The sequence below is a fragment of the Neolamprologus brichardi genome, chromosome 14 (genome assembly GCF_056152115.1).
Source record: "Neolamprologus brichardi isolate AB-2024 chromosome 14, ASM5615211v1, whole genome shotgun sequence".
Taxonomy (NCBI): domain Eukaryota; kingdom Metazoa; phylum Chordata; class Actinopteri; order Cichliformes; family Cichlidae; genus Neolamprologus; species Neolamprologus brichardi.
In genome coordinates, this window is record NC_142117.1 from 35,968,301 (window position 1) to 35,982,608 (window position 14,308).

Sequence of the window (14,308 nt, forward strand, 5' to 3'; positions counted from 1 at the left end):
TGGGACGGTCTAGCCTCCGTTGCGCTGCCCAGGTTGCCTAGCAACCATGATACTAACAGCTGGAAACGTTTCGTACAGCATTGTTTGACAGAAATGAAGGAGAAAATCTTTTGTTCATTTGTTTGTTTGTTTCTACATGAGCTTTGATCATTCTCTGTAAGATTAAGATCAGCTATTGAACAGCGTATATTTTAAAGTAAAGGCTTTAAAACCAAGTTAGTACAAACGTCACTAATGTCATATAACTTTCCCGACATGTGGCCAACAGTAATGTTTTAATGTTCTTCGTTATTAAACATTTGCACATAAATAAGTGACATGATATTCAGTACTTAAAGTTTACTCTTCGGGCGCCCCTCGTCCTCGCCGTTTTTTTCCACCAAAATTATCCACACCCACCGCCGTGCTATGCATTCTGGGATATGTTGGGCCACGAAGTCTACACCGCCACATCCTTAAAATTCAGGGAAATGAAGGATGCATTTGAGGGCCGTATTTCGAGCAGCCTTCGAAGTGGGACAGCCTTCGTCGCGTCGCTGTGACGTAATTGGCCTTAAAATGCGGCCTTTAAGGCTGCAGACCCTGAATTGGGATACAGCCATAGCCTAACATATGAAACAGGAAAAGACGGCCGTGTAATCCCTTTATTTCCCTTGAGAGAGAAATGGATCTGAAACCACAGAAACCAGAGTGTTTGCAGACACACAGATAATGAAGACATGCTGCTCGGAAATGTTAGATACAGATAAAAATGGAGTGTGTGTGTGTTTGTGTGTGTGTCTGTGTGTCTGTGTATGTGTGTGTGTACTGAGCCAAGATTGCAAAACAGCCTAACTGCCTCAGTAATTATGGACCTTATAGTCCTTACAAACACTGTTTCACTAACTTCAGTAAACATTTTACATACATATGTCACTGCTGTATAATTTACAGCAAACACCGTGAACGCAGCGGTGCACGAGCCACTGCAGTGGAGCTCACGTACAGCTTTGTGGGCTCAAAATGTGGTTATAAATATTTTGTACTTGTACTTTTGTATGTGTAAAAAGAATTTGTGTGTGTGTAAAAAAGATTTGTATGTGGACTTAGCCAAAAAAAAAAAAGTGTGAATCTCTGCAAGTTACAAGTACGAATTTTGACCCTATTTTTCTTCCTTTCATCTGATTGGTCAATGTCATGTCAATCACAAATGTAACAATCCAATCAGAGAACAGATGGGTTTGGCTGTCGGAGGGGAGCTTTTTTGAACTGCGGGTTATTACTCTATAATATTACTTACTCTAATATTACTAATAATAATAATTAGTAATATTAATTATTAATTATCGAATAATATACTAATCTAATATTACTTACACCGCACTTTACAGTTATTTATTTGTAAAAAATGTTTGGAATCATGTATGATTTTTGTTCCACTTCTCACATGTTTACCACTTTGTGTTGGTCTTTCACGTGGAATTCCAATGAAATTGATTCATGTTTGCGGCTGTAATGTGACAAAATGTGGAAAAGTTTAAGGGGGCTGAACACTTTTGCAAGCCACTGTAAGGAGCTTGGAAAGAAAAGCATCTGGCATCAGAACATCCAGATGTTTTTCTTCTCTACAAAGGTGTATTAAAAAAAAAAGAACACCAAATTATAATATTACAGCGGATGTGTGACCTTAAAGGTTTCTGGCTGAAAAAAGGTCACTGATCAAACTGATTCTTGCTCACAAAAAACATTTTAATCAGATTCTCTGCAGGAACATTTGAAAACATTTCCTCCTAAATTCTCAGTATTCACTTATCAGCATTCAGTCAAACGTTCATTTACGGGTGTAGTTAAAAAACTGCTAATAACTGACTTTCCACAGCAGTTGTTTGGCCGGACACAGTAAGAGATGTAATCTGTTACTCTTCATGTGAGAAAGAAGGTGTCTCTGAGATGTACTAATAGTGTGTTAGTTCCAAATAGTAAATTAGTGAATGTATTTCATGGCAGTTTAATTTTTCTGGGACAAACAGTGCAGTCTTCCTCAAAGCATCACTGTGAATATAATCATATAATGTTAAAAATATAATAACAGTCTTTTTATTATTGGTCAAGGAAATAAATAAAATCCTCTTTATTATCAGAGTGAAAACAGACTTCCACAAACGAACGTCAACTGATGACTCCATAAATATTCAGCGCTTCAAAGGTGACTGACCTACTTCAACAACCAAAATCACATATTTCTGGAAGGTCCACTCACTGGTTATTCAGCATGCCAGGCTACAGTTACACCATGCAGACAAAAGAGCACTCGGAGCAAGTTAAAGGAAAGTTTATTCAAAAGTAGAAGTCTGGGAATGGAGACAGAGGAGTTCACTTAAATCTGTCATTATGAAACGGAAGCAATCAAATCTGCCTAAATCTGACACTCAAAGGTAAACTGGATACCTGGCTGACCATCACGTTCACGACCAGGTGAGGACGGATCAAAGATCAGGAGTCGATTTCAGGCTTAAACTTGGTTTTATCATATTAGTCCAATCCAATCCAACTTTATTTATAGAGTACGTTAAAACCAACATGGTTGAACAAAGTGCTTTCCATCACAAAAACTGAGATAAAAGTAAAAAAAAACATAAACAGACAAAGAAAGTGAAATAACAATAAAATAAATACATAAAAGAAAAAAAGATTTAAAAATTAAATCCTTAAATATATTAAATATTAAAACTAGTGCTGTCAGCGTTAATCTTGTTAAAATGACGTTGACGCCACGTGGCAAATCTCCGTTAGTGAATTAACGCAGATCATGTGGTTGTTTGCTGACAACAGAAAAAAGTTGCATCTAAGAACACGTTCTTTTCTTACTGATTCTCATTAGTGAAACACAAAGACATTAGACTAGTGATGGTAAATTTGATTCTTTTTACTGAATCGAGTTTTAATGAGTCACTCACCAAAGTGAAACGTTTTTTTTGAGTCATTTGATTCACTGAGTCAGTTGACCAGAGTGTGCAAAAAATGTACATTTTCACTCAAACTTAATTTGTTTCTCTTTTCATGTAAATCCTACTGCTCAGATGAATGATTAAAAAAAACAAAACAAAACTATTTTATAGAGCAAAAAAAGAGCAAAAACATTTCTAAAATTAAGAAATTTCCTATCAAAATTGCTTAATAAACATTTATTTTGTTTATCTTTATTTTATTAGTATTTTCCTTAAATGTGTTAAATATATATTTTCTCATCTAAATGTCCACTGAAATGTGAGCCAGGGGGCGGTAATGCGCCTTAACATTGGTTGCCAACCAAGAAGAAGAAGAAGCTGTGAGCCAGGAGAGAGGGGTGCTGTGTCCCAATTCAGGGTATGCACGCTTGAAGTACGCGTTTCAAGTGCGATTACGTCACCGCCACGCGACGACGGCTGTCCCAATCCAAAGTGTACTTCAAATGCATACTCCAAATGCGCCGTCGATTTCCCCAAATATCAAGCGTGGTCCGGTGCACGCTTCGTGGTCCCATATATCCCACAATTCATAGCGCGGAGGTGGGAGTGGATAATTTTGCCGCAAAATACCGCAGAAGGGAGCGGCCAAGAGTGAACTGTCAAAAGTAAGTACTGAACATGACGTCACTTAATTATGTGCGAATGTTTAATAACGAAGAACATTAAAACATTGCTGTTGGCCACATGACAGCAAAGTTGTGTGACATTAGTGATGTTTGTACTTTCAGCGTTAACTTGGTTTTAAAGCATATATATATATATATATATATATATATATATATATATATATATATATATATATATATCATAATAATCTGACAATAATATAATATTGGCCATATTATATTTACATTACCACAGTGAGATGATTTTAGTCTCATGAACAACATTAGCTAATTGTTATTTACTAACTAATCTTAAATGACTGTTCAGTACAGAAAGGAAGCCCAACAATCATGTTTTACAGTCCTGTGGTCTCAGCCTCAGATACTCAACTAATCAAAGTGATGTCATGACAAAACATTTTTCTCCTTCATTTCTGTCAAACAAAGCTGTATGTAACGTTTATCTATAAATGATATGGATTCTACACTGTAACGGATGTGATAAAGTGGTTTTAATAATAAAAAAAGGGCAAACATTAGTTTGTTTCTTTATTCAATTTTTGAACAGTGGGTATCAGTCAGTACATATTCAGTAATTGCAAATTATTTACACAGCAGTGCACTACAGGTATAAATCTAGACCCCTAAATAAAACATTATGGCATTATAGCAGTGACAACTCCTCCACAGTAGCAGGTGGGATTTTTCTTTTTAGAGGATGGCTCCTTTTGCCTTTCAATATAGATGGTCTGTTTATGTTTTGATCAAGAGCCTTTTTTGGGCAGCTGAAGAGGAGAAGTCTATCTTATGGCCAACCTCTGGCTGTATCTTGGTCACATTACCCAGCAAAACCCAGGATGCAGGTTCATCTGTAACAGTCCTTGTGCCATGATCCGCACTGTTGCTTCTACATTAAACAGAAGAGCAGTGACATGGGTGCAGGTCTCCACGACTCCGGCCTTACAGATGCAGTGGGCAGCTTCAACCTTCCCTGTGATGCTCACAGTGACCCATGGCTGCAATGCTGGTTCATTCAGTCTTTGAGAGTGCAGTACCTGAAACACACACAAAGTTCATTTAAAGACAAGAACTATGAGCCAAGGCAGACTACTTTATCATAAATGTAACAAAGTTTTTATAAAGTTAGCACATACATGTAATTTTTCATTTCTTTATGTGTCCATCTATAGAAGGCTGCATGTTATAGTGTAAATCTGCCTGTTCTCTGTCAGAAACCTGCCTGCAGAAAATGAACCTAAAGTATGTAATGCAAGGATGTCATCACTTTAGAGATGGAGAAAGCATAAAGTGACAATTATGAATCACTTAATATGATAAGGAGATTCTGCAGGTCATTAATCAATGTATAAAATTAAAATAAAATGTATTTTTAGTGACACAGGATACAAATATGGAAGCAAGATGTATAATTAGAATTATTTATAATAAATATGAATAAATCATTGCAATTTCTTTAACCATAGAGAATAACTAAATCCTTCAGGACAATGTCTCATCAATGCACTGAACTCACTATGTTATCCACCTAACAGCCTCCACATGTTCTCACTGTAATTTCCCCTCATGAATGAATTTATGCTGCACTAATGTGAATGTTTGCAGGGAAATCAAACGCATTTCACACGCAGTACTCGAGCTGACTTACCTTTGTTTGAATGACGATTTGTACGCACTGACTCCACAGACAAGGTACGAAAATATGTCAGGCTACGTCAGTAGCGGTTGGTCTTCAGGGTTTCTACTCCACGGCCGTATTTCATACGGGTCCACATTTCCAATGCACACTATTTTCTGCAAGTACCGCCGCTTCGCCTCTGGACGCAATCGGTCTCTATACCGTCCGTTTCTTTGGAGCTGCTTTTAAGCATCTTGTAATCGTCGTTCCAACACAGTGTGTTTGTTTTGATTCGTAGACCCCGAACATGGCGCCGCGCTCCCACAATGCATTGCGGCGTGACGTCAACTCCAAAGCCCTATAGTACGCACCGTACGTAGTATGCGTAGTGTGCGTACTTCAAGCGTGCGGTCTCTTAATTGGGACATAGCCGGGGTGAGTGAGTGAGTGAGTGAGTGAGTGATTTGTTCGCTCTATGATTCAGCACAGGAGGGAGGGGGTGAGTAGCTCAAATGTGCTGTTAGCATGTTAGCAGAGCGATGCTACTGTGAAACGAGGAGCAATTTTCTTGATGTGAGCTTCTACTCAGGGTTTTTTCTTCCAGTTCAGAGCAGAATTTTTTTTGTTAAGATACTGGATGTTGTGTTTTTCTCCACAATCTTAATTATAAGCTAGATACATTGCTGCTAAAAGCAACAGGGATGAGTCAGTGAGTCAGTTGGGCTTGTAAATCATGATTCATGAGTCAGTAGAGTGATTCTCGAGTATTGAATCTTCCAGGAATGATGACACTATTTTCTGGAGAAGTGATTGGTCAGTACGTCGTGATTTCATACCTGCTGATGTCTAATCTGGAACCTAACCGGCACCAGCAGAGTAAAAGACACTTAACAGCTAAATTGAATCAAGCATAAAAACATTTTAGGCATCAAGACAAGTCATATTATCTGTGAATTTCCCTTTTTTTGATTGGTCAGATGCTGCCAACACCTCCCTTTCCTTGTGAAGGTGCATGAGAAACCCTGGATTAACTTTGCTAACCAGCGGTTACCCTGATCACGATTGTTAGTGTAAGTGAATCCAGATGATGGAAAGAAAACCTGGGCATGCTGAAATCACTTCGTAGTATATGCCCCAGGGTTCAAAGGCCATCCAGTCGCACCATAACAAGAACATGGGAACACTAATGTTGTTTCTCCTTTTACAGTCATAATCTGCATTCATGGATGTTAAAAATGATTTTATTAGAAATGTATTTTGAAACAGAAGAGGTATTTCAGTTAAGATAACACAGAACTACTTCAGTGACAGTGGACGGGATCTTTCCATTGCTGTGCAGTCCAGATGTACAGCTCACAGACTGATGGCAACCTCTCAGAAAACACGAGTTACAGTAGTAGTGATAAACAGTGAGACAAAGATCCTCTGCTGAAACAGAAAAGGTTTTATATATTTCCTATGTAACCTGCAGGGGTGATTCTCAAGTCTGTTGGAGCCCAGGCAAAAAGGGACAGGGACACCTGACAGCCCAGTGTGCCCAGCAGAGCTGACATGAGGGCTGTTTCAACTGAATCACACACTCTGCTTGCCAGAGGTGAGTGAGTGGAGTCATGTGGGGTCCCTTTAGGGAAGTCAGGTCCAGCGTACCGCCACTGCAGACTCTGCACATTATCGCTGCTGTAGTCTCAAATTTGTGCAAACAGTGCATTGTGGGTTGTGTTGCATCCGAATCTGCTGGCAGGCATCTTTTTCTCAATCCTGCCAAACTCCGCCCCTTTCATGTAAGCGTGCAGGGAAGACCCTGGGTTAGAGAACTGATAACAAACTCTGTGTGACAGTTAGTGAATCCAGATGATGGAAAGATAGCCCGGGTCTGTTAATTAGTCTCCACTTAAACACTGACTTTGTTTGTGTTTCCTGGACTCCTGTCAGTCCTGTAAACCAGCGTCCCCAACCTTTTTTGTGCCACGGACCAGTTTATGACCGACAATATTCTAAAGGACTGGCCTTTAAGGTGTCGTGGATAAATACAACAAAATAAAACCAGTACCGCTACCAAAAAAAGAAGAGTTATTCAAAACACGTGGGAAAAGTCATGTCTGTCCCGTCTGTAACAACCGATAATAAAATAAAATAAATACACAATTATAATAAAGGTCAATCAAATGGACCAACATGGCATCTTTCTTGGCCTTCAAACAACAATTCTGATGGCTAAAGATCCAAATGGGACAGGCAAAAAAATAAATAAAAAATGATGATAACCATGTGCAGCTTCTCTCGTCTTCCATTTTTCCATGATATGTTTCACTCTACATCAGACACGTGTTAAAGTGTGTTGGCTGCATATTAAGTTCAAAATGCTGATGAGGTCTGATCCAGTTGACTGATATACTCTGCTCTACATCCTGCACTGAAATATGAGGATTGTGTGTTTATTAAAATTTAAAATCATCATGGAGTCATTGACAGAAGAGCATCAACGTTCAGCCTGTTAAATTAGATTTAGATATTTTTATTTCAGAAATGATTCCTAACAAAAATGGAGAATATAAAAACACAATCAAAGCAGTAAAGTCCATATTATGAAGTGTTTGCTGTATCAGACAATCATGTTTATTCACAACAATGAAAACAATATAATGCAGATGAACATGGTGCTGTAATGAATCTGCTCTTAAACACAATAACAAAATACATTTTCCAAGAGAGATGATAATGATTCACATCAGAGTGAAGAACGAAAACATTCGGGGCGACCGTGGCTCAGGGGGTTGGGAACCGTATCTGTAACCGGCCGGTTACGCTACCAGTTTGATCCCCGGGCTCTCTATCCTGGTAGTTGTGTCCTTGGGCAAGACATTTTATCCTACCTCCTACTGGTGTTGGCCAGAGGGGCCGATGGCGCGATATGGCAGCCTCGCGTCTGTCAGTCTGCCCCAGGGCAGCTGTGGCTACAACTGTAGCTTGCCTCCACCAGTGTGTGAAAGAGTGCACCGTCACAAGCGAGAAGTGTCCCGAGAAGGCGCCTCAGCCAGGAACCTGCAGGAGGCCATCGCTTCTCGGCCTTTTGGCTAAGATCAAGTGTAGTATCTGTTTTTATCAGTTTAATATCTGATACGCCCCCAATTCGGGTGCAACGTATTAAACACATTTTTTTAACAGGGAGCCGAATAAGGGGCTCGATCCGTTTGCTCCACGCAGTGACCCGGTATTGCAGCGCCTCCGGGAACGGTGCCCCCTTTGCTGACTTTGTGCAAAAGCAAGAAACCCAAACAAAGTAAGGTCTGCCAAGCCAAGAGCCAGAAAGCAGCCTGAAGCCGCGAACGTTCTCCTCTCCAGTCACAGTCGAACTCTGGAGCAGAGAAGGCAGGGCCTAAGATCTGCCCCTTCAGCCAAGCAAACAGGGCCTACCGTGACGCCGGAAGCCGGGACGAGGAGTCACTGCGGCTTCCTGCGAGGCAAAAGAAACACACACTCTGGCTTCTCTTCAAAACGTACAAGTCTTTCGCCTTTTACTAAAGACTTCCGTGGAGAGTGAGACTAAGGAGTTGCACCTATTTTTGGCAGGGTCTGCCTTCTGGCTGGGCCCTCTCCTTGTTGTTCAATAGAAGAAAGCACGCAGATCCAGGGAGCTCCGCAGGCCTGTGAGCTACTGTGGGTGGGCGGAGATTTGAAGCAGAGCCCTCCCTGTGAGCCAAGTGAAAGAGCGCACCGTCACAAGCGAGAAGTGTCCCGAGAAGGCGGCTCAACCAGGAACCTGCTGGAGGCCATCGCTTCTCGGCCTTTTGGCTAAGATCAAGTGTAGTATCTGTTCTTATCTGAGAAGCACAATGGCGACTTGGTCGGCCAGCTCTACGCAGACTGACAGAAGAGATGGCACGAGGAACACCTTAAGATTTGCTCTAAAAGACAAAGATGCAGCTTTCCAGGATCGAATAACGTTTGGAAGGAGGATTTTGTTCGATGCTTTGCAGATCCAGCCCGAGGAGATCTACTGCTTGCAACAGAGTATAATCAACAAGTACTACGATGTGACGCTAACTACGAAAGACACAGCGGAAGAAGCTAGGAGAAAATCTCATCTGACGTCAAATGAAGAACTAAAAAGGTACATGGTCACCCCTTTATATAGAAGTGACTATATTGTCCTAACTACACATGTATAACCCATGGGTTTCAGAAGAGACTATACGATGTTTTTTGGGAAGACACGTAAAGGTCTTACCTGGAGTAAGAATAATAAAAGATGGTCTGGGCTTGTGGACCGGCAAAAGACAATTCCGCGTCAAAATGGAGGAAGACCCGAATAGTGAAGACGGCTATCGACATCCTCCTGCAGTTTTTTCTATCGGGGCGGACAGAGGTTTCCTCATCTACGCGGGCCAACCTCTGGTTTGCAGAAGATGTGGTGGCAAAGGCCATGAAGCCGCTCATTGCAATCAGGTGAGGTGCCGAAATTGCAATGAAACGGGACACAGCACAAGAGACTGCACTGTACAAAAGAGATGTCATTTATGTGAGTCAGAGGAGCACATGGCAAGAGATTGCACAAAGCCCAGGTCATACGCTGCAGTAGTGGTGGGGCCGGTGGGCCAAGAGAAGGAAACTGGACATGACAAATTAGGAACACCTTTGTTAATGCTGGAGACTCCTGCAGGTGAAAGAAATGAGGCTGACGAGGAAGAAGAAGTTGCTGAGAGAATGATAGAGGTTCCTTTGTTAGATACAGAGGACAGGAATAAGGAAGGATCCTTCGCTACGAGTGAGGACATGACGGAGCAACCGTGGAGAGAGGTTAGGAAAGCAGGAAGGAAGAAGGCGAAAAGAAGGAAAAGGCAGGTTTCGGCCACTCCGCCAGAAGATAGCAATGAGGAAAAATTGGAGACTGCGCCTTTCGGTGTGGAGGGAGAAAGGTGTGCTCCAAAAGGAACTCAAACGGAGTGTACCCACACTCCTTTGAGCACCACGATAAGTGAAAATGATTCCGACGATGGGAGTGAAAATGAAAGTAACGTTGAAAGTTCTCTGATACGAACATTATTTTCTCAGGAAAGTTTGGGGAAGTAGCCCCTACCATTAAATGGATAAGATGAAATTATTATTATATTTTTTGCCCTTAGTGCTTTGTTTTCTTTTTTTTTATGGTATGGGAAAACTACGGTTAATCACCCTGAATGTTAGGGGGCTAAAAAGTGCCCGGAAGAGAAAAATTGTTTATGAATTTTTGTTGAGATATAATTTCGATGTTTGTTTGGTTCAGGAAGCTCATCTGAGAGATGAGAGGGATGTTGCTTTGTTTACTGAGGAATGGAGGGGAGGGGAAGCTACTTGGAGCATTGGGGGGGTACATGGGACTGGAGTTGGGGTGTTATGTGGGAATAAGGATGTTCGGATAATTGAGAGCTTTAATGTAATACAAGGAAGGGTAATGGTGGTGGATATAGATAAAAATGGGACTCAATGTCGGATAATAAATGTATATGCACAGGTGGAGCACGGGCTACGTGAGGACCTTTTCCAAAAAATGGATATTTGTTTTTTGACTAGGAAAGATATTATTGTGGGAGGGGATTTTAACTGCTCTTTGGAAAGGGAAAAGTTTTCCCTCCCCTTTAGGACCTTCATTAAGAAATATGGATTAATTGACGTAATGGGGAAGTTACTGGGAAAGCAAGTGGGGTATACTTGGAAGAACACAAGGGGGGTGAAGAGTACGTTAGATTACATTTTAGTAGGGAAAAAGTGCAAAATAATAGAGGGAAAAACAATACCGGCCCTCTTCACAGACCATCAAGCAGTTGATGTGGAGCTCGAGATAGTAGGGCCAGACTTTGGAAAAGGGTATTGGAAGTTTAACAATGACGTCCTCGCAGAGAAAGCATATAGGGAAGGTTTCATGAAAATCTTCCCGATATGGGCCGAGATGAAAAGCTTATACAGTAACAACGTGGTTTGGTGGGAGGACATAAAGAAAAAAATCAAAAAGTTTACAATCGAATATTGTACAGAGAGGTCAAAAGTTCAAAAGAAAGAGTTTGACACAATACAAAAAGAAATAGAAAAGATCTATGTTATGGAAAATAGGGGAAGGGGAATTAAAAAGGAAGGGTACTTGGAAAATTTAAAAATGAGACAGGAGGAATTACTTGAGAGGAAAGCGAGGGCCGTAATATATAAATTAAAACAGGAAGAGTATGAGGAGAACGAGAAGTGCTCCTCATACTTTTTTAGCAAAATGAAGACTAGGGATAAGAGGGGGGTTATAACGGAACTGGAGAGGGATGGAAAGGTGATAAGGGGGAAAGATGATTTGTTAAGAACGGCGGAAGAATATTATGGAAAATTGTTTACAAAGGAGAGCTTGGATGAGGGGAAGGGGGAGGTTTTTATAAGATCACTAAGGAGAAGGCTACCCGAAGAAGAAAATGGAAAGCTGGGGGGGGAATTGACAGTAGGGGAGGTGTATAATGTGGTAACGGCAATGAAGGCCAATAAGGTGCCCGGCATAGATGGCCTAACAAAAGAATTTTACGTGGCGTTTTGGGATATGGTGGGGATCCACCTTTTGGAAGTTTTTAAGGAAATCATGGAGAGAGGAGAGATGCCGGAAAGCATGAAAACGGGAGTGGTGACTATTCTGTTTAAGAAAGGAAACCCGAACCAACTAGACAATTACAGGCCACTAACTATGCTGTGCGTGGACTATAAAATACTGAGTAAGGTTCTGGCGAATAGGCTAGCAGGAGTCATGTCACACATAGTGGAAATGGACCAAACTTGTGGGGTACAGGGGAGGCAAATCACATGGAACTTACATCTACACAGGGATGTACTCACATATGTAAAGGAGAGAAACATTGCTGCAATATGTGTTAGCCTAGATCAGCAGAAAGCTTTTGATAGAGTAGACCACGCTTTTTTGTGGAAGGTTATGGAGGGGCTGGGTCTAGGAGGAGCCATTACAAAATGGGTAAAGGTTTTATATAAGGGCATAAATTCAAAAATCAAAATTAATGGGCATTTAACGGATAAAGTGCAACAAACAAGAGGATTGCGGCAAGGGTGCCCGCTCTCTGTGGTGCTGTTTGTTTTATACGCAGAACCTCTTGCTTGTGCAATAAGGGGGAGCCACATTGTTAAAGGGATAACGTTGCCCCGGGGCGAGAGCTTAAAAATATCACAATACGCGGATGACACAATATTATATTTGGCAGACGATGAAAGCTTAAAGGGAGTGATAGACATTCTATATGATTATGAAAAAGCAACTGGATCGAGAATAAACAAGGAGAAGACTAGGTACAAATACCTTGGGAAGTGGGAGGGGAGGAAGGACAAAATCTGTGATTATATGTTGTGCGAAGGCTCTATGGACGTATTAGGAATTTCTTTTGGGAATGGGGAGGGGGATGCATTGTGTAATTGGAAAAAGAAGATGACTGTAGTCGAAAAAAACCTGGGATTATGGAAGACAAGAAAACTTTCAGTTTCAGGGAGAGTGTTGGTTGTAAAGGCCGATGTATTGCCAAAGTTGCTACATTTGGCCTACGTCTTTCCAATGCCGCAGAAGTATAGAGCTCAACTAATGAGGGGAATATTTAATTTTATATGGGGGGGCTATGAATATGTGAAAAGGGCCCTAATGCATCAGGAAATAGCAGATGGTGGGAGGGATGTGCCAAACGTTCCTCTGAAGCTGGATGCAATTTTCTATAGCAATGTATGTACACTCCTGAAAAAGACATATATACACAAATGCCAAATCCTCTTATGGTTTTGGCTGTCTATACCATACCGGTTTCTAATAGGGTGGGATAATAAAGGCCCTAAAGCTGAGACTAGGCCGGAGTACTTCCAGCGAATGGTAAAGTGGGGGAGGAGATATACGGAATGTAAAGATGAGGATACAGTGATAAATCATAAGTTACTATATAGGAAACTGGTACAGAAACTCAATGTCAATCCAGTAATGGTGAGCTCTGAAGTGTGGGTACGGGCCCAGGACAAGAGTTTTAAGAACGGGCTTAAAGATTTTAATTGGTTGCACTTGCATAGAAGGCTACCAGTCAGGGTCACAATGTATGCCCACAATTTGGGGAAGCAAAAAGTCTGTCCAAGGAAAAACTGTATGGAAGATGAAACAATTGAACATGTATTATGGGGATGTGAATATGCAAAAAAGGTGTGGGATGGGGTGAAAGAGAGTTATAAGTGCTTGGAGAATGTGACATATGATGAAATCACTTCGGTTGGGGTTAAAGGAGTGGGAAAAGAACAAAACAAAATAATTTGTATGCTGATATCAATTGTAAAACTTAAACTATGGAAAGCAAGGCAGGGACATATAACTGGAGTGTATAAATGGGGAGAGATAGGAACAGTTAAGGCAATAGAGAAAGAATTTGAAAGTATATACTGGCATGAATTAGAAAAGTGGGGAAGTGATACAATTAAGGATAGGTGGAAAATCATCTTTTTAAATCCACCAAAAAAAAGGTGGTAAGTGATAAGGAGCGAGATAATAGAAACAAGATTGTTTCTTTGGTTTCTGGTCTTTCATTTTTTGGAATTTTCTTGTTGATCAACTTCTTTTTTCTTTCTGTAGCATGTTTATTTAGGTGTAAAGAAATTAAGGTATGACATTGATTTGGAAAGTAATGTGTTAAGATGTATGAGAAATGTGAAATGTAAATGTAAAGGATGGAAATGTTGTGTAAAGTAAATAAAAGGGAAAAAATCTGTTCTTATCAGAGAAGACGCGAAGCAAACAAAGATGGCGACGTCGTCGGCCAGTTTTTCCGAGACTTTTGGAACAAGAAATATGCTGAGACTTGAACTCATGGACAAAGATACACAAATGCATGACAGAATAACTTTTGGACGGAGAATCCTCTTCGAAGCCTTGAAGATACAGCCGGAGGAAATATTCTGCCTACAACAGAGCACCGCAAGTAAGCACTATGATGTGACTTTCTCTACAGGAGAATACGCGGAAGAAGTGAGAAGGAAGAGCATTGTGGAAGAAGATAAAGAACTGCGGAGATATATGGTGACCCCTTTGTATCGCAATGATTACA

The 14,308-nt window shown here is 40.8% G+C and overlaps 2 non-coding genes and 1 pseudogene across 2 annotated transcripts; all 3 read left to right on the forward strand.

Moving 5' to 3' along the window:
* The first annotated feature begins 8,282 nt into the window (after positions 1-8,282).
* LOC148099619 (U2 spliceosomal RNA) lies at positions 8,283-8,473 on the forward strand. Its single transcript, XR_015720224.1, has one exon. It is a non-coding gene; the product is annotated as a U2 spliceosomal RNA (small nuclear RNA).
* Positions 8,474-8,702: 229 nt separating this feature from the next.
* LOC148099620 (U5 spliceosomal RNA) lies at positions 8,703-8,815 on the forward strand. The gene has a single exon (XR_015720119.1). It is a non-coding gene; the product is annotated as a U5 spliceosomal RNA (small nuclear RNA).
* A 185-nt stretch (positions 8,816-9,000) lies between these two features.
* Positions 9,001-9,125, forward strand: LOC148099621 (U2 spliceosomal RNA; annotated as a pseudogene).
* The last annotated feature ends 5,183 nt before the right edge of the window (positions 9,126-14,308 follow it).